The following is a 22,092-nucleotide window of genomic DNA, read 5'->3' as shown; positions in this document are numbered from 1 at the left end:
GATCCACTCACTGGTTGGAAAGACTGTAAACAATCATGCAAAGCCTGAGAAAATATACTTGGGCTATCTATGAATCCTTGTGGTAATCGAGTCCATGTGTATTGGACTCCTCTGTATGTAAATGCGAACAAATATTGACTGTCAGGGTGCAGAGGTACCGAAAAGAAAGCGGAGCAGAGGTCAATAACAGTGAAAAATTTCGCAGTGGGAGGGATTTGCATTAGGATGACAGCTGGATTTGGCACTACGGGGAACTGACTCTCAACTATTTTGTTAATCCCCCTTAGATCCTGCACTAGCCGGTAACCCCTCCCCCCACTCTTTTTCACAGGGAAGATGGGACTATTAGCAGTGCTGGACGTTCTTACCAGAATGCCCTGTTGTAGCAAGCGCTCTATTACTGGGTAAACTCCTAACTCCACCTCTGGCTTCAGAGGGTACTGTGGGATTTTTGGAGCTATCCTACCATCTTTTACTTGTACAACTACCGGAGCTACGTTTGCCATTAATCCAGTGTCCTGTCCATCTTTAGTCCAAAGTGACTCTGGTATCTGAGATGTCATTTCTTCTACTTGGGAGGGAGTCCTATTTGTCATAGTGGTATGTGACATTAATTTTGACGGGGAGTCTAACATGTCTCGTACTTCCTGAGCGTGATTCTCAGGTATGTCCAAGAATACACCTTCAGGAGTACAATAAATGACGCACCCCATTTTACACAGTAAGTCTCTTCCCAGGAGATTGGTCGGTGCCGATGCAGCCAGCAAAAAGGAATGCTTGGTATGTAAAGGCCCTATTGTAATCTCTGCTGGTTTGCTAACAGGGTAATGCTGGACTACTCCTGTTACTCCCACGGCTGGAATTGTCCTACCAGTGGTCCTCATGCCCACTGTCGAATTTATCACTGATTTGGCCGCCCCTGTGTCTACAAGAAAGTTTAATGATTTACCAGCTACATTGATTGCAATTTCTGGTTCACTTCCAAGACTTGCAATCAATTTTACTGGCTGCAGATTACAGGTATGGCCACACCCCTATTGGGTATGGTGACCTCCCTGAATCCCGCTGGCAGCAACTACTTGTGAGGGAGTTAGCTGGGAACTACCAGAGGTTTGCCAATCTCTGTTTGGGGGGTATCTTTTTGTTTCCCCTGCATGTGGCTCATAACTCCGTTTCTGCGGACCTTGCTCCCAATGTCGTGTGTCGTGTCGTTGTCTAGGGGGTTGGTATGAGTTTCGTACATTCTTTACTCTACAATCTCGTGCCATGTGTCCCTGTTTATGACAAGAATAACAAGTAACCACACTTGACTTACCCACAGGGTTTGGTGATACAATCAAAGGCTGCCTTGTGGTCAGGGCCTGTATACTTACGGCCATTAACTTATCACTTTGTTGTTCCCTGTGTCTGGTGATGTTCCTATCGTGATCAATAGCAGCCTCTCTCAAAGTAGCCACAGACAGACCTCGCCAACATGGTTGTGTGGTCTGTACCCTAGTCTTTAATGATTCTTTTAAACCATCCATCAGTACCGATACTGCTACTTCTCGATGGTTTATGTTTGTTTTAATGTCCTCTATGCCTGTGTATTTTGCCATTTCTGATAATGCTCTGTGAAAATACTCTGCAGCTGTCTCTGACTCCTTCTGTTTAATGGAGAATATCTTGTTCCATCTGACTACCGCTGGGAAATATTCTTTTAACTGTAAGTTTATTCTTTTTACATTGTCTTTGTTGTACACATCTGTAAGAGGTACATCCTGCTCTAATCCGCAATCAGCGAAAAATTGAGTTGCGTCAACATTGGAGGGTAAACATGCTCTCAGCAATATCTGCCAGTCTTTATTGTTGGGCTCTACAGTGTTACCTAAGTCTCTGATGTATTTTTGACTGGCAACTAAATCTTTTCTAGGGTCAGGGAATTCAGACACGATGGTCCTTAATTCCATTCTGGAAAATGGGCTATACATGGCAATGTTCCTCACAGGGGTGACCCCTGTTGTGTCAGTTTTCCCATTTGGAACAGCTATTACCCTAACAGGATTAACTCTAACAACATCACTCTGTGTGGGTTCTACAGCCTGTGGTGAAATGGCTTCAGCATAGTGTATGGTGCCGTACTTACCTGTAGACACGACCTCACCTATCCCTCCGCTAGGGGCCTTTGTTACTAATCTCGTGGGTGGAGCTGTGCCTACTGTGGTCTCTGCTATGGTGGCTGCTAGAGAGAGCGCTGAAATTGTTGCCGATTCGTCTTCTTGATCACACTCCTGAGGAAAGTTCAAAACAGGGTACAACTTGCACGGGTTAATACTTGCGTTGGTTAATTGGTTAACATTATCTTTAACATTTATACAGTTGCTAAGTGTTTGTGTGTTACACCTTAGTGCGTCATTCTCCGCAACCAATTTCTCTCCTGATATGTATGGTGGCGGTGGGGCCGTGGCTATCAGTTTTCTGATTGAGCCAGATCCCGCCGCCTGAGCCAATCCTCTCTGTATGTCACCTTCCTGCTGCCACAACTGCAAATAATCATAATGCTTGATTCGTCTCTTTGCTGATTTAATGAGACATATCCTTCTCCTTAAATTCGTTAACACATCTGTGCTGAAGCTACCTACTCTTGGGAATTTCTCCCCGTCATGTACCGTCATTCTCTCCCATTCATCACATAAAGCTTCTGTGTGACTTCCGTATTTCTCACACATTACATACCTTGCCGACCCAATTGGTCGGTTCACTGAATCAACCCGAACCGAGGTTGATCGCCCCCTACCTGAACAAGTGGCCCCCATAGTTCGAAGGTGTTGCTTTATTTAACCAACCCTTACGCAAACCAAATGTCCAAAATAGGCTGACGGTGGCGGTTTACCGAGTACCCCACTCACTCGCCCACGCCGACCAATACGACCTGATCACACCGATATGGTGCTGGCGTACTCGACCTAGGGCCCCTGCGACCTGAACCTCTATTTACTGGAACCTGTGAGGGTGCTCCGAAGAACACTTACTCTTTCCAGTAACTATTGGTTGCTGGATAGTTCCTGAGTGAGCAGCGAACTTCCCTTAAAATAAAAAAAAAATTACACAAATCACGTTAGAATGTACAAATAGCGTTTATGACCTTCGTACACAAATAGTACCGGTCAGGTTTACTAATGCACACAATTACGTGCGGTACAATCGTTTAGTACACAAGCAACTAATCTTATGTACTGAGCGACCAGTGGAATCGAAAATTACGGCTGCGAATTCCTTCAGCCAGAGCTTATATGGCCTATATGGGTGTTGCACCAACCCTTTCTTGGTGTTGTGCCTGTGGACTGTATAGCGGACTTCCTTGTCTGCTGTACCTGAACCTGTTGGTCTGCTATGACCTCCTGGTCTGTTACAGTATGACCTCCTGGTCTGCTACACTCTAATGCTCAAATTGTATATTTAACCAGGGATGCCTCCCTAGCCACCATGTACGTCACTTACACGCATGTACCTCACGAGTACTCGACTTTTCTTGTGGTTCAACCTGTAAAATTGTATACAACACACTCACTCACCACATGTACACTTTTGTTTCTATTTCTATTTCTGCGCAGAAATGTCTCTTTAGACCAGATGTGTTACAAATTAGGAGAAGGATCTATTAATTTAAATTTGGAATTAAAAAAAAATTTGCGCGATTTATCGCCTGGCGTTATTTACCGCGTGGCGCTACTTATCGCGTTGAGAGGAGAGAAAAAAAACTTGTGATTTGAGTTACGTGGGCGTACCCGTACGCTCCGTTGCGTAATATACGCTGCGTGCGTCGGCCCTTGGATTGCGTACGCAAGTCTCAGTCTTTTGTTAGAGACACGTGTACGCAAAGCAAAGATCCACCGTAACACAATTTATACGTTTATCAACTATAGAACTGGCAAACAGGAGAGTGACATACGAAAATACACCAATGAAAAGGAAATGCAGATATATATGTGTGCGTGCGTGTGTACGCAAGACAGAAAAATAAACAGTTTTAAAAGGACACTATTGTTTTGTTCTTACCTCCGGTTCCCGGATTCCTTCAGCACCCTTTACTAAGAGAAGCAGACGCTTATCCAAACAGCACTACGAGGAATATGATCTCCCGCCCTTTGCTGCTGGATAATGTCTGCTGAAATTACCTAGTGCAGATATGTGAAGGACAGGGCGAGCCGCCAATTGATAAAGCTAAATATTTATCGTATATAATACCCTTTATGAGGTCTAAGAACACTGTACGCTATTTGTGTATGAAGTACCGTAAGGGTACGCTAGTTGCGTAACAATCGCTTTGCCGTGATCGAGACGCTCAAGCGTTACGTTCACTCACGGCCAAGAGATCACAGGCAGGCACGTTATTGGCCGTTAACTAAAGTAATGATTCGCTATAGCGTAGCGAACGCTCGGGACCACGAGGAGATCACCAGCGGAGCTGACGCTCACTATATTAAACCTTTGTATCTAAACCATAAACAGTGTATTGTGCAGTAAAACCTTAGTGTAATGTTAGAGTGTAAATGCAACACAGTATAACCTTATTACCTTAAAAGCTGTTTGAGCGTCACTGACGCTCTGAGATTACTTAATACTATAAGAAATACACAGATACCGTGCTCAGGGTCCAACGCCTAAATATATATTTTGAATGCTATACTTGCAAAAGAGTTAAACACAATACAAGTCATACACTACAATATAACATAGACTACCTAACCAGATAACTACACAGGAAATACAATACAATACGATTTAAGGGAAAATGAGTGAGAAAGAGAAGGAGAGAGAGAGAGAGAAATTGAGAGAGATTGGCCCACAATAACAAGAGAGAAACAGTTGCGGAGAAACACTTACGCACAAGGGGAAACGATCGCATGCGCCTCGATATCCAGCTCCCGATTATCAGCAATGAGAACCGTTGAAGAGAGTGACCTGGATATGGTCGGCCTGCCTATTTATGCCCCACACACAATGCAATTCAATGGTCCCTACAATCTTATTGTTCATTGGACACAGGAATTCGGCTTCGCATTATAACAAAAGGTCATAGGTTGATTCATACAGGTGGGCTGTGACTATTTCCAACAGCTCAGGTGGGAGGGAAACTGGGTTTCCCGCCGCATGGGTAATAAAGTGCAAATAAAGTAAATGTTCATAAACTTCTTATGTCCATAACTATTCGCACGAGCGATTGATCTGTTTCAAACCAACACCGGAATATTTCTAATTAAATATTCTTCCGATGGATACTAAACACCACTGTATTACTCCTGTCTGACCCTTCGTATCAAACAAAGAGGGATTTCTCTGTTCATGAACATTCTATATTAACCAAACTTGCAGAATCTATCAAAGGGACCATGATCTACAAAATACATTATATAGTGAAAATATGTAATGATTGAGTCGCACGCTACGATCGCATAAACTCTACCGTAAATACGCATACCATGCGCCTGCGGGTGCCCGCGACTGTGAGTATGCGCACGTACGGGAGAGCGTACGCATGCGCAGCACGGACCTGTGTGAGGTGCAAATATGGTAGTGTGCATAGAGATATTTTTCTGACTTTGACAGGGCCGTGCATCGGGCTATTGAACGACAGTCAAAAACCGGTCAAAATGTTGCAAGAAAACAAACTGGTCGTTCAAAAACAACAACTGTTAGTGAGGACAAGTTCATAGTGACTACTAGCAAGCGCAACAGATGTTTGACCGCTCTGGAAATAGGAAGGGAGTTGCGGAAAAGCCATTCCCAGCCTGTGTCCGATAGGACGGTGGCCAGGTGCTTGCAGGAATATGGCCTTAGTGGTAAGGTTGCAGTAAGAAAACCACTTCTACGTGCTACAAACGTAGCAAAAACGTACGCATGGACTAAAAGCATAAGCAATGGATTGAGGAACAGTGGAAGAGGGTGATTTGGACTGACAAATCGAAATTTTAACTTTTTGGCTCGTATCGCCGGGCTTTTGTGCTTCATCGTTCAGGTGAGCGCTTTCTCCCGGACTGTGTAGCGCCAATAGTTAAGCATGGAGGAGGCAATGTGATAGTTTGGGGATGTTTCACGAGCAACCAAGATGGTGACTTAGTCTGAATCGACGGAATAATGGATCAAAAGGTGTACCACAACATATTAGTGTGTCATGCGATTCCCTCCGGAAGGCAACTTGTGGATCAGAACTTCGATCCAAAACACACATCCAAGTTGTGTACTAATTATTTGCAAAAGAAAGAAGACGCTCAAGTTGTAACAAAAATGGAATGGCCACCTTAATCACCATATGTTTCACCCATCAAGCTTTTGTGGGAAGAACTAGACAGGGAAGTCCGAAAACAGATGCCTTCCAACACTAAGGGCCTCTGGGAGGCTCTTCAAAGCTGCTGGAGTCGAATGGATCGCCAAAAGCCGGAAAAATTAGTAAATAGGATGCCAAGGATTTGCAAAGCGCTTATCAAAGCTAAGGGTCGTCACTTCGCTGAAACCAGACTACCAAAATAAACTTGCTTAAATGTCAAAACAAGTATTTTTTTGTTTGTTTCCTTAATGTTCAAACAGTTGTTTATTTTGTAAACAAAGCCAATAAAACAGGTTTTATTCGTTACTGTGCAGTTAAATTGAAAATTCCTTAAAATATACTGGTGTGCTCAGACTTTTGACAAGTACCGTATATATATTTGGACACCTTCCCCTTCACCCCTTCCCCCTCCCCCACTCCCAGTGCAAACCCTGTGTTTGCCCCTGACCACTTGCAGTGGTGCAAATTCATCTTGGTGCTTCTTTATATGCATCATCGGGTGCACCATAGAAACTCGCACCAGCTGCGTGGCAGTTACTCCATCTGACTATGGTATCCTGGGTGAGCGGTTCTGCATCTTTAGATGCCGCTGTCAGCGACACACCTGCATCTGCCTAGCTATCCCCATTGCCTCACAGGAACGCCCACTAAAATCCACCCTCCCTGACCAAATTAATTCTGCGTACCGATCAAGACACATGCGCAGTACAACTGGGAGAAAAAGGATTCTTATCCAAAACGCGCCAGTGGTGGAGTTGTTGCTGAGGACCTTCCCTTGATTGGCCAGGAGACGTAAGAACTTTTTGTTGCACTGTGGTATTTTTCATCTCCTCTGGTTCCGGACCCTTGAGGTTTGTTACCACATGTGCACATCCTGTAGCCTCTCTTGGGAGTGAGTGTCCCAGCCCATTAATTAATTTTTCCTATATATGGAATTTTTTAATTCTTTTTTAATCCACTTTTAATATACTTTTGTTTTTGTGTATGCTGTATTTGTGCCCGTGGTTGTGTTAACCATTAAAACTGCCTTTTTTTATATAAAAAAAATCACGTGGATCTGAGGTCTTCATATAGTGATTTAAGGAGCATGGATTTACGCACCCGGGTCTAAAAAGAAACCGCTATGGGAACATAGTGATTTTCAACAAGGTCAGTTTTGTGATGATTACCTTACTGGATGTGCTAAACCTGAATGAGACTGATATTGTTGTATGCTTGATCTACGTAAAGAAACCATTCAGTGACCTTAGGGCACTGATTTAAGGTCAGTTTTTCAACAATTTGAATTCAGACGGTCTCCAGCTAGATCCTTGTGGTACATCCATATCTGGAACATACACAGAGTAAAAAAACTGGAATAACCAACACGGGTGGTCTTCAGTATGCCGACTGTCGGGATCCCAGCGCACAGTATACCGGTGCCGGAATCCCGACAGCTGGCATACCAACACTTTTTCTCCCTCGTGGGGTCCACGACGGGAGCCCGGCCGCCGGCATACCATACTACATCCAACACGGGTGGTCTTCAGTATGCAGACTGTCGGGATCCCGGCGCACAGTATACGGGCGCCGGAATCCCAACAGCCAGTATACAAACACTTTTTCTCCCTCGAGGGGGTCCACTACCCCCCGGGAGGGAGAATAAAATAGCGTTGCACGCGTAGGGGCTCATTTGCGCTAGCCACGCTGTTGGTATGCCGGCGGTCGGGCTCCCGGCGCCGGTATGCTGGTCGCCGGGAGCCCAGCCGCCGGCATACCATACTACACCCACTAACACTATTGTTATCCCATACCAGTGGGGGATATTATTTCTTCTTCAACCTGTTTCCAAAAAATTTTCTTGGGGGATTTTAAGCATATTTGACAGTGCCTGTGTCCTATTTCTTTGTTTTTTATAAGTACAACTGAAAGTCATGTGCGGAGCTTACATCGGCCAACGGTGTGCGTATCGGCATTGTGTGAGGTTACTTTCTGACTCTTGGCCCATAAGCATTTTCCCATCATCTCCTTCCTCAGCTACTGCAGTCTACCCCAGTGTAGCATTTCCCTCGTCCTAATCTGTTGCTGCAGAAAGACAGCCTAACATCTGCGACAAGACTTCCAGTTGCACAGATCACGTTATTAATCCACCCCATCCCCACCCGCTTAATTCAGGAGGTGGGTGACAGCAGGAGGCGTTGAAGGGAGAGAGTAGGTAAGTAGGCATCAAGTTTGGGGTCTATGCTGCTGATATGGACCAAAAATGGTGTGAGCACCAGCAATGTCTCTGGGATACGTATTACAGTGTGCCTGTATGTTTTTACATTACGCTGTCCAGCAGAACACCCACTTTATCTGAAGCTACTAGGTCATAACATTCCCCTCATGCTACAGTACCATTGCCACATCACCTACTACTGCTGCAAGAAGGTGAACTGGAGCCTGTCAATCCCATCATCCTTAAGCCTTCTGAGCATGTTTGGAGGGAGGGGGGGGGGTGCAGGGGCAGTGCAATTGCAGTGATACCCAAAATGAAACAAGGGTCTTGGTAGTATGAATTTCACCAAGCCTTCCCCCAAATGTTGCTATGGGGTCCGGCGCTGCCATGTTCTGTTCATGCTCCTCTTTATATGCTTTAACTTGTTACGTTAACACTATTAGGGCGGGTATCGGTATGGGATGCCGGCGCACGGGATGCCAAATGGCAGTATACCATCCTCGGCATCCCATGTACCAGAATGCCGTCAGGGGGTCGATGTCACAACTGAGGGCCTGAGCTGACGGGAGGCAGCCTCAGTTGTAGGGGCTGAGATGTACCGGAACCTGGGAGGTTGTATCAGACCCCTGGACATGTAAGTAACTTGAATAATAACTGCCCGAAGGCGTGACCACGACAACTTGGATAAAAGTCAATGATGTTTATTATGACAACTCCGCAACACAGCAGCAGTAAAAGAAAACGTAAAAGTCAGCAAAGAATAAATACAGTTCCTGGGTACTACAGGATGGCAGGAGCCACAGGGCACTGGTAGTGTGAGATAGTTCTTATAATCTTCTAGATGGAAAGTCCTTACCAGGCCAGACTGTAGCAATGGAGATAACCCAGGATTGTGCCAGCTGGTGTTCCAGGAAAAGCTGTGTTGCTGAAGATAAAACAGCTGCTGTGGATACTGGCTGGAACCAGACTGTTGTTAGCACGGAGTGGATACTGGCTGGAACCAGTTAAATAATAAATGAACTTGGGAGCGATGAAATATGAACTGAAATGTAGAACTTGAGAGCGGAGAAATAATAATACCGGTGGAGAGTGGTAAAGTGTAGAAAGGACACCGGCCCTTTAAGGGAAGCTGTACTCTGCTGGAAGCTGAGCTGGAAGCAGGTAAAGTTGTAGCTGGAAACAGATGAATCCACAATGGATTGGAGAGTCAGGCTACACCGCAGGTGGAATGCTGGTGCGGGTCTCTATGGTGGAAGTCTTGAGACAGGAGCTGGAACCTGGAAGACAATCACAGGAGAGAGACAAACAGGAACTAGGTTTGACAACCAAAGCACTGACGCCTTCCTTGCTCAGGCACAGTGTATTTATACCTGCAGCAAGGAAGGGATTGGCTAGGCAATTATGCAGATTAACAATACTGACAACAGATTGGAGGAAATGATCAGCTGACAGAATCCAAGATGGCTGCGCCCATGCAGACACTTGGAGGGAAGTTTGGTTTGTAATCCATGTGGTAATGAAAACAGTAATGGCGGCGCCGGCCACCGGAGACAGGAGGCGCCAGGCTGACAGATGCACATCCAACCACGCGGACACAGCGGAGGCCGCGGCTGACGTAATCGCCACTCAGACACTCTGCATGCAGAAGTTCAGGGACGGCGGCGGAGGCCGCGGGAGAAGCCATGCCAGGTGTAATATGGCGTTTACTGTGACAGCGTCCCAGAGTGACAGGAGAGGATACAGGAATGTACACATCAGGATAACAGATGGGATCCGGTCCTGGAGCGCTGAGCCAGCCTTAGGAGGCATCTGATGGGTAAGAAATGGCGTCCAGATACCCGGATCGTGACAGCACCCCCCCTTTAGGAGTGGCCCCAGGACACTTCTTTGGCTTTTGAGGAAACTTGGAATGGAATCTCCGGACCAAGGCAGGAGCATGGACATCAGAAGCATTGGTCCATGAACGTTCCTCAGGACCATAACCCTTCCAGTCAATAAGATATTGTAGTTGACCGTAACGGTGACGTGAGTCCAGGATCTTGGCCACTTCATACTCAACGCCTCGTTGAGTTTGGACTTTCAGAGTTGGAGGAAGTGAGGAATGAAACCGATTCAAGATCAGCGGTTTCAACAGGGAAACATGGAATGTCCTGGGTATTTTTAAGAAGGGAGGCAACTGGAGTCTGTAAGCAACAGGATTGATGACTTGTTCAATCTTGAAAGGACCGATATAGCGAGGTGCAAACTTCATACTGGGAACTCTTAACCTCAAATTCTTCGTGGATAACCATACCCGATCACCCACCTTGAGAGCAGGAACTGCTCGACGCTTCTTATCCGCAAACTTCTTGTACCTGAACGATGCCTTGAGCAGAGCTGATCGTACGCTCTTCCAGATATTGGCAAACTGATGCAAGGTGATATCCACTGCGGGAACAGAAGTTGCTGGAAGCGGTTGGAACTCAGGGACTTTAGGGTGGAATCCAAAGTTAGTGAAGAATGGTGTTGAAGCAGATGAAGAATGATACTGGTTGTTATGACAGAACTCGGCCCAGGGAAGTAATTGAACCCAGTCATCTTGAGAGGAGGACACATAGATGCGGAGGAAGGCCTCCAAGTCCTGATTCACCCTCTCGGTTTGACCATTGGTCTGAGGATGGTAAGCCGTGGAAAACTTTAGCTTGACTTGGAGGACTTGACATAAACTTCGCCAGAATTTGGCTGTGAATTGAACTCCTCGATCTGAGATAATTTCTTCAGGAAGACCGTGGAGTCGGAAGATCTCTTGTATGAATACTTGAGCCAACTTGGAAGCTGACGGAAGACCGGTGAGAGGAATGAAGTGTGCCATCTTGGTGAACCGGTCAACTACCACCCAGATGGTATTGAACTTGTTGCACATGGGTAAGTCTGTAATGAAATCCATCGACAAGTGGGTCCATGGTCGACGGGGAACGGATAGTGGAACCAGTTGCCCCGCAGGCGACTGGCGGGATACTTTATGTTGGGCACACTTTGGGCAAGATGCAATAAACTCCAAGACGTCCTTTTTCAGAGTTGGCCACCAATAGGACCTAGAGATAAACTCCAGGGTTTTTTGGATACCTGTATGTCCGGCAAAACGGGAAGCATGGGCCCAATGCATGAGCTTCTTCCTTAGCATCGGCTTCACAAAACTTTTCCCTGATGGGGGCGTAGAGTCCATCCCTACCGTGGAGAATGCCAACGGATTTATAATAGGATGCTTGTCTGAAGACTCTGACTCATTTTCTTGCTCCCATGAGCGGGAAAGGGCATCGGCCTTGCGATTCTGAGAGCCCGGACAGAACTGGAGTTTAAAGTCGAACCTGGAAAAGAAAAGTGCCCATCTGGCCTGACGAGGGTTGAGACATTGTGCGCCCTTCAGGTATAAAAGGTTCTTGTGGTCTGTAAGTATGGTGATTGAATGAGAAGCTCCCTCCAACAGATACCTCCACTCTTCTAGAGCGAGCTTGATGGCTAGCAACTCCTGGTCGCCAATGGCATAGTTGCGCTCAGCTGGGGAGAACTTCCGGGAGAAGAAACTGCAAGGGTGTAAATGGCCATCTTTAGCCCTCTGAGATAACACCGCTCCTACTCCAACGGAGGAGGCATCCACCTCTAAGATGAAAGGAGAGTCGATGTCAGGCTGTTTCAGAACAGGCGCAGAGATGAACCTTTGTTTTAAAAGATGAAATGCTTGCATGGCTTCTTCAGACCACTTGGACGGGTTAGCACCCTTCTTAGTGAAAGCAGAAATAGGCGCCACAATGGTGGAAAAGTCTCGTATAAACTTTCGGTAATAGTTGGCGAACCCTAAGAACCTCTGGACCCCTTTGAGGGTTAAGGGTACCGGCCAATTTTGGATTGCTTGTAGTTTCTCAGGATCCATCTCTAGTCCGGAACCGGACACAATGTACCCTAGAAACGGAATGGACTTGACTTCAAAGACGCATTTTTCTAATTTGCAATAGAGATGATTGACACGGAGACGGGACAGAACCTCTTTAACCCAAAAACGATGTTCCTCTAAATCGTTGGCAAAAATGAGGATATCGTCTAGATAGACCACGACATGACGGTATAGAATGTCTCTGAAGATCTCATTGACAAAATGCTGGAAGACAGCTGGAGCATTGCTCAATCCGAAGGGCATGACGAGGTACTCATAATGTCCGTCACGGGTGTTAAAGGCGGTCTTCCACTCGTCACCCTCACGGATCCGGATGAGATTGTATGCACCTCGCAAGTCCAGCTTTGTAAAGATGGTAGCTCCGCTAACTCTGTCAAAGAGCTCAGTAATCAGGGGTAAAGGATAACGGTTCTTGATGGTAATGTCGTTCAAACCTCTGTAGTCGATGCACGGCCGCAGACCACCATCTTTCTTTTTTACAAAAAAGAAGCCTGCGCCGGCTGGAGAAGAAGAAGGTCGAATGAACCCCTTTGCTAGGTTCTCTTTAATATATTCCTCCATAGAATGCGTCTCAGGCAGAGACAACGGATAAGTTCGGCCTCGAGGTGGAACCTTCCCTGGAACGAGATCAATCGGACAGTCCCATTCTCTATGAGGAGGAAGGATATCAGCAGAAGCTTTACTGAACACATCCGTGAAATCTTGATATGGAGGAGGTGGAACATCAGACGACCTGGGGGAGGAAGAACAGACAGGCAATACTTTAAACAAACATGTCTCAGCACAGGAGGAACCCCATGCCAGGATTTGCGTAGTCGTCCAATCAATTGTAGGATTGTGAAGACGGAGCCATGGAAGGCCCAGGACCACAGGATGTGTGGCTCTTGGAATCACTAAAAGTGAAATAAGTTCGGAATGAAGAACTCCCACTCTCAGACGAACTGGTAGAGTCCTTAGAGCAATAACAGTATCAAAAATTTTACTGCCATCCACGGCAGTTAAGGAAAAGGAGGAAGGAAGTCTCTCGGTGGGTAGGGACCACCGTTTAACATAGGCTTCAGTAATAAAGTTCCCAGCTGCTCCGGAATCAAGGAGGGCAATGACGTTCCGATAACGTTGAGCAACTTGAAGCGAGACTGGGAGATTACAATCATGAGGAGATGGAGAAGAGATCATTACTCCTAGCCGGCCCTCTCCTGGGCGAGCTAGGGTTTGGAGTTTTCCCGGACGTTCGGGACAGGCATTGATGGTGTGAGACGGAGCTGCACAGTAAAGACAGAGAAACTCGGAGAGACGTCTTCGGCGCTCAGCAGGAGTTAAACGGGAACGGCCAAGTTGCATGGGCTCATCTTTAGATGGTGACAGTTGATGAGGAGGAGGAGCAGAAGATTTTGGAGCAGATGATCTTCCACGCTCAGTTGCTCTCTCTCTGAAACGTAAATCAACTTTCGTGCAGAGTGAGATTAGCTCATCTAACTTAGAAGGTAAGTCTCTGGTAGCTAACTCATCTTTAATACGCTCAGATAAGCCATGCCAGAATGCAGCATACAGGGCCTCGTCGTTCCATGCCAGTTCGGATGCCAGGATCTGGAACTGTATCAGATATTGTCCTACAGTACGTGACCCCTGGCGTAAACGGAGAATCTCGGATGAAGCTGAGGTTACCCGGCCTGGCTCGTCGAAGATGCGCCTGAATGTTGACACGAAGGCAGTGTAGGAAGATAGCAGGGTGTCGGACCTCTCCCATAACGGTGATGCCCAATCAAGGGCTGAGCCACTGAGAAGAGAAATAATGTAGGCAATTTTTGTACGGTCACTGGGAAAATTGCCAGGTTGTAGCTCAAACTGAATCTCACACTGGTTGAGAAATCCCCTGCAGAATCTTGGAGATCCGTCAAATTTTGCTGGCGTTGGAAGATGAAGACGTGGAGCAGAAATGGGTAAGGTGGGTGGGGTTATAGCTGGAGTCACTGTGGTTGACGCACCAGACGCGCCTGATCCATGGAGAGTTGTCTGAATCCCATCCAGCCGAGTAGAGAGATCCTGGAGACAGCGGATGATGTGGCCCTGTGCAGCCTCCTGATGTTCTAGTCGGGCTGCCAGTTCTTGCATCGGCCTGGCCGCTTGATCCTGGTCTCCGGCTGGATTCATTAGGTCAGTGCTTACTGTCACAACTGAGGGCCTGAGCTGACGGGAGGCAGCCTCAGTTGTAGGGGCTGAGATGTACCGGAACCTGGGAGGTTGTATCAGACCCCTGGACATGTAAGTAACTTGAATAATAACTGCCCGAAGGCGTGACCACGACAACTTGGATAAAAGTCAATGATGTTTATTTTGACAACTCCGCAACACAGCAGCAGTAAAAGAAAACGTAAAAAGTCAGCAAAGAATAAATACAGTTCCTGGGTACTACAGGATGGCAGGAGCCACAGGGCACTGGTAGTGTGAGATAGTTCTTATGATCTTCTAGATGGAAAGTCCTTACCAGGCCCGACTGTAGCAATGGAGATAACCCAGGATTGTGCCAGCTGGTGTTCCAGGAAAAGCTGGGTTGCTGAAGATAAAACAGCTGCTGTGGATACTGGCTGGAACCAGACTGTTGTTAGCACGGAGTGGATACTGGCTGGAACCAGTTAAATAATAAATGAACTTGGGAGCGATGAAATATGAACTGAAATGTAGAACTTGAGAGCGGAGAAATAATAATACCGGTGGAGAGTGGTAAAGTGTAGAAAGGACACCGGCCCTTTAAGGGAAGCTGTACTCTGCTGGAAGCTGAGCTGGAAGCAGGTAAAGTTGTAGCTGGAAACAGATGAATCCACAATGGATTGGAGAGTCAGGCTACACCGCAGGTGGAATGCTGGTGCGGGTCTCTATGGTGGAAGTCTTGAGACAGGAGCTGGAACCTGGAAGACAATCACAGGAGAGAGACAAACAGGAACTAGGTTTGACAACCAAAGCACTGACGCCTTCCTTGCTCAGGCACAGTGTATTTATACCTGCAGCAAGGAAGGGATTGGCTAGGCAATTATGCAGATTAACAATACTGACAACAGATTGGAGGAAATGATCAGCTGACAGAATCCAAGATGGCTGCGCCCATGCAGACACTTGGAGGGAAGTTTGGTTTGTAATCCATGTGGTAATGAAAACAGTAATGGCGGCGCCGGCCACCGGAGACAGGAGGCGCCAGGCTGACAGATGCACATCCAACCACGCGGACACAGCGGAGGCCGCGGCTGACGTAATCGCCACTCAGACACTCTGCATGCAGAAGTTCAGGGACGGCGGCGGAGGCCGCGGGAGACGCCATGCCAGGTGTAATATGGCGTTTACTGTGACAGCGTCCCAGAGTGACAGGAGAGGATACAGGAATGTACACATCAGGATAACAGATGGGATCCGGTCCTGGAGCGCTGAGCCAGCCTTAGGAGGCATCTGATGGGTAAGAAATGGCGTCCAGATACCCGGATCGTGACAGCACCCCCCCTTTAGGAGTGGCCCCAGGACACTTCTTTGGCTTTTGAGGAAACTTGGAATGGAATCTCCGGACCAAGGCAGGAGCATGGACATCAGAAGCATTGGTCCATGAACGTTCCTCAGGACCATAACCCTTCCAGTCAATAAGATATTGTAGTTGACCGTAACGGTGACGTGAGTCCAGGATCTTGGCCACTTCATACTCAACGCCTCGTTGAGTTTGGACTTTCGGAGTTGGAGGAAGTGAGGAATGAAACCGATTCAAGATCAGCGGTTTCAACAGGGAAACATGGAATGTCCTGGGTATTTTTAAGAAGGGAGGCAACTGGAGTCTGTAAGCAACAGGATTGATGACTTGTTCAATCTTGAAAGGACCGATATAGCGAGGTGCAAACTTCATACTGGGAACTCTTAACCTCAAATTCTTCGTGGATAACCATACCCGATCACCCACCTTGAGAGCAGGAACTGCTCGACGCTTCTTATCCGCAAACTTCTTGTACCTGAACGATGCCTTGAGCAGAGCTGATCGTACGCTCTTCCAGATATTGGCAAACTGATGCAAGGTGATATCCACTGCGGGAACAGAAGTTGCTGGAAGCGGTTGGAACTCAGGGACTTTAGGGTGGAATCCAAAGTTAGTGAAGAATGGTGTTGAAGCAGATGAAGAATGATACTGGTTGTTATGACAGAACTCGGCCCAGGGAAGTAATTGAACCCAGTCATCTTGAGAGGAGGACACATAGATGCGGAGGAAGGCCTCCAAGTCCTGATTCACCCTCTCGGTTTGACCATTGGTCTGAGGATGGTAAGCCGTGGAAAACTTTAGCTTGACTTGGAGGACTTGACATAAACTTCGCCAGAATTTGGCTGTGAATTGAACTCCTCGATCTGAGATAATTTCTTCAGGAAGACCGTGGAGTCGGAAGATCTCTTGTATGAATACTTGAGCCAACTTGGAAGCTGACGGAAGACCGGTGAGAGGAATGAAGTGTGCCATCTTGGTGAACCGGTCAACTACCACCCAGATGGTATTGAACTTGTTGCACATGGGTAAGTCTGTAATGAAATCCATCGACAAGTGGGTCCATGGTCGACGGGGAACGGATAGTGGAACCAGTTGCCCCGCAGGCGACTGGCGGGATACTTTATGTTGGGCACACTTTGGGCAAGATGCAATAAACTCCAAGACGTCCTTTTTCAGAGTTGGCCACCAATAGGACCTAGAGATAAACTCCAGGGTTTTTTGGATACCTGTATGTCCGGCAAAACGGGAAGCATGGGCCCAATGCATGAGCTTCTTCCTTAGCATCGGCTTCACAAAACTTTTCCCTGATGGGGGCGTAGAGTCCATCCCTACCGTGGAGAATGCCAACGGATTTATAATAGGATGCTTGTCTGAAGACTCTGACTCATTTTCTTGCTCCCATGAGCGGGAAAGGGCATCGGCCTTGCGATTCTGAGAGCCCGGACAGAACTGGAGTTTAAAGTCGAACCTGGAAAAGAAAAGTGCCCATCTGGCCTGACGAGGGTTGAGACATTGTGCGCCCTTCAGGTATAAAAGGTTCTTGTGGTCTGTAAGTATGGTGATTGAATGAGAAGCTCCCTCCAACAGATACCTCCACTCTTCTAGAGCGAGCTTGATGGCTAGCAACTCCTGGTCGCCAATGGCATAGTTGCGCTCAGCTGGGGAGAACTTCCGGGAGAAGAAACTGCAAGGGTGTAAATGGCCATCTTTAGCCCTCTGAGATAACACCGCTCCTACTCCAACGGAGGAGGCATCCACCTCTAAGATGAAAGGAGAGTCGATGTCAGGCTGTTTCAGAACAGGCGCAGAGATGAACCTTTGTTTTAAAAGATGAAATGCTTGCATGGCTTCTTCAGACCACTTGGACGGGTTAGCACCCTTCTTAGTGAAAGCAGAAATAGGCGCCACAATGGTGGAAAAGTCTCGTATAAACTTTCGGTAATAGTTGGCGAACCCTAAGAACCTCTGGACCCCTTTGAGGGTTAAGGGTACCGGCCAATTTTGGATTGCTTGTAGTTTCTCAGGATCCATCTCTAGTCCGGAACCGGACACAATGTACCCTAGAAACGGAATGGACTTGACTTCAAAGACGCATTTTTCTAATTTGCAATAGAGATGATTGACACGGAGACGGGACAGAACCTCTTTAACCCAAAAACGATGTTCCTCTAAATCGTTGGCAAAAATGAGGATATCGTCTAGATAGACCACGACATGACGGTATAGAATGTCTCTGAAGATCTCATTGACAAAATGCTGGAAGACAGCTGGAGCATTGCTCAATCCGAAGGGCATGACGAGGTACTCATAATGTCCGTCACGGGTGTTAAAGGCGGTCTTCCACTCGTCACCCTCACGGATCCGGATGAGATTGTATGCACCTCGCAAGTCCAGCTTTGTAAAGATGGTAGCTCCGCTAACTCTGTCAAAGAGCTCAGTAATCAGGGGTAAAGGATAACGGTTCTTGATGGTAATGTCGTTCAAACCTCTGTAGTCGATGCACGGCCGCAGACCACCATCTTTCTTTTTTACAAAAAAGAAGCCTGCGCCGGCTGGAGAAGAAGAAGGTCGAATGAACCCCTTTGCTAGGTTCTCTTTAATATATTCCTCCATAGAATGCGTCTCAGGCAGAGACAACGGATAAGTTCGGCCTCGAGGTGGAACCTTCCCTGGAACGAGATCAATCGGACAGTCCCATTCTCTATGAGGAGGAAGGATATCAGCAGAAGCTTTACTGAACACATCCGTGAAATCTTGATATGGAGGAGGTGGAACATCAGACGACCTGGGGGAGGAAGAACAGACAGGCAATACTTTAAACAAACATGTCTCAGCACAGGAGGAACCCCATGCCAGGATTTGCGTAGTCGTCCAATCAATTGTAGGATTGTGAAGACGGAGCCATGGAAGGCCCAGGACCACAGGATGTGTGGCTCTTGGAATCACTAAAAGTGAAATAAGTTCGGAATGAAGAACTCCCACTCTCAGACGAACTGGTAGAGTCCTTAGAGCAATAACAGTATCAAAAATTTTACTGCCATCCACGGCAGTTAAGGAAAAGGAGGAAGGAAGTCTCTCGGTGGGTAGGGACCACCGTTTAACATAGGCTTCAGTAATAAAGTTCCCAGCTGCTCCGGAATCAAGGAGGGCAATGACGTTCCGATAACGTTGAGCAACTTGAAGCGAGACTGGGAGATTACAATCATGAGGAGATGGAGAGGAGATCATTACTCCTAGCCGGCCCTCTCCTGGGCGAGCTAGGGTTTGGAGTTTTCCCGGACGTTCGGGACAGGCATTGATGGTGTGAGACGGAGCTGCACAGTAAAGACAGAGAAACTCGGAGAGACGTCTTCGGCGCTCAGCAGGAGTTAAACGGGAACGGCCAAGTTGCATGGGCTCATCTTTAGATGGTGACAGTTGATGAGGAGGAGGAGCAGAAGATTTTGGAGCAGATGATCTTCCACGCTCAGTTGCTCTCTCTCTGAAACGTAAATCAACTTTCGTGCAGAGTGAGATTAGCTCATCTAACTTAGAAGGTAAGTCTCTGGTAGCTAACTCATCTTTAATACGCTCAGATAAGCCATGCCAGAATGCAGCATACAGGGCCTCGTCGTTCCATGCCAGTTCGGATGCCAGGATCTGGAACTGTATCAGATATTGTCCTACAGTACGTGACCCCTGGCGTAAACGGAGAATCTCGGATGAAGCTGAGGTTACCCGGCCTGGCTCGTCGAAGATGCGCCTGAATGTTGACACGAAGGCAGTGTAGGAAGATAGCAGGGTGTCGGACCTCTCCCATAACGGTGATGCCCAATCAAGGGCTGAGCCACTGAGAAGAGAAATAATGTAGGCAATTTTTGTACGGTCACTGGGAAAATTGCCAGGTTGTAGCTCAAACTGAATCTCACACTGGTTGAGAAATCCCCTGCAGAATCTTGGAGATCCGTCAAATTTTGCTGGCGTTGGAAGATGAAGACGTGGAGCAGAAATGGGTAAGGTGGGTGGGGTTATAGCTGGAGTCACTGTGGTTGACGCACCAGACGCGCCTGATCCACGGAGAGTTGTCTGAATCCCATCCAGCCGAGTAGAGAGATCCTGGAGACAGTGGATGATGTGGCCCTGTGCAGCCTCCTGATGTTCTAGTCGGGCTGCCAGTTCTTGCATCGGCCTGGCCGCTTGATCCTGGTCTCCGGCTGGATTCATTAGGTCAGTGCTTACTGTCACAACTGAGGGCCTGAGCTGACGGGAGGCAGCCTCAGTTGTAGGGGCTGAGATGTACCGGAACCTGGGAGGTTGTATCAGACCCCTGGACATGTAAGTAACATGAATAATAACTGCCCGAAGGCGTGACCACGACAACTTGGATAAAAGTCAATGATGTTTATTATGACAACTCCGCAACACAGCAGCAGTAAAAGAAAACGTAAAAAGTCAGCAAAGAATAAATACAGTTCCTGGGTACTACAGGATGGCAGGAGCCACAGGGCACTGGTAGTGTGAGATAGTTCTTATGATCTTCTAGATGGAAAGTCCTTACCAGGCCCGACTGTAGCAATGGAGATAACCCAGGATTGTGCCAGCTGGTGTTCCAGGAAAAGCTGGGTTGCTGAAGATAAAACAGCTGCTGTGGATACTGGCTGGAACCAGACTGTTGTTAGCACGGAGTGGATACTGGCTGGAACCAGTTAAATAATAAATGAACTTGGGAGCGATGAAATATGAACTGAAATGTAGAACTTGAGAGCGGAGAAATAATAATACCGGTGGAGAGTGGTAAAGTGTAGAAAGGACACCGGCCCTTTAAGGGAAGCTGTACTCTGCTGGAAGCTGAGCTGGAAGCAGGTAAAGTTGTAGCTGGAAACAGATGAATCCACAATGGATTGGAGAGTCAGGCTACACCGCAGGTGGAATGCTGGTGCGGGTCTCTATGGTGGAAGTCTTGAGACAGGAGCTGGAACCTGGAAGACAATCACAGGAGAGAGACAAACAGGAACTAGGTTTGACAACCAAAGCACTGACGCCTTCCTTGCTCAGGCACAGTGTATTTATACCTGCAGCAAGGAAGGGATTGGCTAGGCAATTATGCAGATTAACAATACTGACAACAGATTGGAGGAAATGATCAGCTGACAGAATCCAAGATGGCTGCGCCCATGCAGACACTTGGAGGGAAGTTTGGTTTGTAATCCATGTGGTAATGAAAACAGTAATGGCGGCGCCGGCCACCGGAGACAGGAGGCGCCAGGCTGACAGATGCACATCCAACCACGCGGACACAGCGGAGGCCGCGGCTGACGTAATCGCCACTCAGACACTCTGCATGCAGAAGTTCAGGGACGGCGGCGGAAGCCGCGGGAGACGCCATGCCAGGTGTAATATGGCGTTTACTGTGACAGCGTCCCAGAGTGACAGGAGAGGATACAGGAATGTACACATCAGGATAACAGATGGGATCCGGTCCTGGAGCGCTGAGCCAGCCTTAGGAGGCATCTGATGGGTAAGAAATGGCGTCCAGATACCCGGATCGTGACAGTCGAGCGCTACTGAGCCCCTTGAGACAGCCAGGATCCTGACAGGCGGTATTTTAACCACATACCTTAGGGCGTTATCCTATTGGTGCGCCAGGGGCTATCCAATTAGCCTCGATAAGCTTGCATGAGGTGCGGCTTATCTGGAGTTTGTTTCACCTGCCTCAGGCAGGTGAAACCAAATCCCCGGAAGCAGCCTCGTTTCCATGCGAATACAGGGCTAAACCCTGAACCTGTCTGTTTTCGGAAGGAAAGGTATTTTTTCTACGGGCAATCCTAATTAAATATCCTGTAAAAAAACATTGATGTAACATCCGGAAAATCTGGATGGCTGTGAGGTGGATCCTGACACATTGAAAAGGACTGTTACAGCACTCCATTTTGTTCTATACATAGATAAAATCTGGTGAAGCCAAATTGATATCTATATTGTTGAACATTGATAATACTCTTCATATTGTCTGGATGTGACACACACTGAAAATGTAAACCAGTGATGATCGCTCCCGTTATGAAAATTGGATAATAACCCCTGTTGAAGTCCTAAGGACGAAACGCGTTGGTTTCCAATTACATTGCTCATCAGGACATACATCTGAACAACTCTGTTAATATTGGATT

This window comes from Pseudophryne corroboree, chromosome 8 (assembly GCF_028390025.1).
Source record: "Pseudophryne corroboree isolate aPseCor3 chromosome 8, aPseCor3.hap2, whole genome shotgun sequence".
Taxonomy (NCBI): Eukaryota; Metazoa; Chordata; class Amphibia; order Anura; family Myobatrachidae; genus Pseudophryne; species Pseudophryne corroboree.
This window is presented reverse-complemented; position numbering follows the sequence as displayed.